This window comes from Octopus bimaculoides, chromosome 4 (genome assembly GCF_001194135.2).
Source record: "Octopus bimaculoides isolate UCB-OBI-ISO-001 chromosome 4, ASM119413v2, whole genome shotgun sequence".
Taxonomy (NCBI): Eukaryota; Metazoa; Mollusca; class Cephalopoda; order Octopoda; family Octopodidae; genus Octopus; species Octopus bimaculoides.
The window spans coordinates 45,278,197-45,279,313 of NC_068984.1; the positions used below are offsets into that span (position 1 = coordinate 45,278,197).

Here is a 1,117-nt window from a genome sequence, read left to right on the forward strand (position 1 = left end):
ATATATATACATATATATATGATTTGTGAAACGAATGTATCGTAAACTATGGCCTAGCTCTTATTTTCTTTCTTCAAGTCTGCTAATCTATGCTTGGATTTTAAAATGTATTGTTTGAAAAGAAAAATATCTGAGTAAAGTATTGATTTTTCACATAGACACATATTTACAAAGAGTATAGTCGAGTTACTCACCCCTGCTATAAGACTCGTAGTTATTGAATACACACTTTAGGAATGGAAGTCAAAAGTTGACCTCACTGGTTTAAATGAGATCAGAACGTAAAGGAACAGCTGCCACTTAATGCAGAATACGAAACTATGACGTGTAAGTAATACATAAGAAATTTAGTCTATATGAAATTTAGTCTATTCACATTTCACTATCATTGTGTTCAAGACGAAGGCGGCGAGCTGGTGGAATCGTTAGCACGCCGGGCGAAATGCTTAGCGGCATTTTGTCCGGCTTCACATCCTGAGTTCAAATTCCGCCGAGCTCGACTTGCACTTTCGTCCTTTCAGAGTCGATAAAGTAAGTACTAGATGTGCACTGGGGGGTCGATGTAATGCACTTGACCACGTCTCCGAATTTGCTGGCCTTGTGCCAAAATTCGAACCATTATTATGTTCAAGACGGATACTGTGGAGAAGTAAGTTTATTATGGGCCAAGCAAGTGATCCCTAGTTGTAGCGATTAGCTCAATTAAATTACCTTGTGAATGGCATCAACATCCCTTTTTCCTTTTTTTCATCGCACAGCCCCCGACCGATACCACTTGTGAATTTTTAAGCAAAAGATTTTATTAGCTTTAGATGCTTGCGTCTTTATTTCACCTGTGTTAGGGGGGGGGAGATATTTTTACAGCTCCCTTAAATAAATTTCACCTCTTGACCTTTCACATACCACGAGCAAGACGACTTCTTTTCGTATCAAATTACCAAACTAATTTTCTAGGATATACATAACATTATTTTCGTTGGTTGGTTAGGATTTTACATACAATATATAGAGCTCTTTAGCACGAAAAGATAACATTCAGAGGAGAAAAAAATCACTAATACAAAATACAAGAAAAATAAGAAAATTACTTCTGTCCATGAAATTAAAACGAACCTTT

General features: G+C 36.6%; 1 long non-coding RNA gene across 1 annotated transcript in view; it reads left to right on the plus strand.

The window, feature by feature from the left end:
• The first annotated feature begins 176 nt into the window (after positions 1-176).
• LOC128247674 (uncharacterized) overlaps positions 177-1,117 on the plus strand; it is a 6,501-nt gene continuing 5,560 nt past the window's right edge. The window contains exon 1 of the long non-coding RNA XR_008264037.1: positions 177-327. This is a non-coding gene — a long non-coding RNA (uncharacterized LOC128247674). The remainder of the gene's footprint in view (positions 328-1,117) is intronic.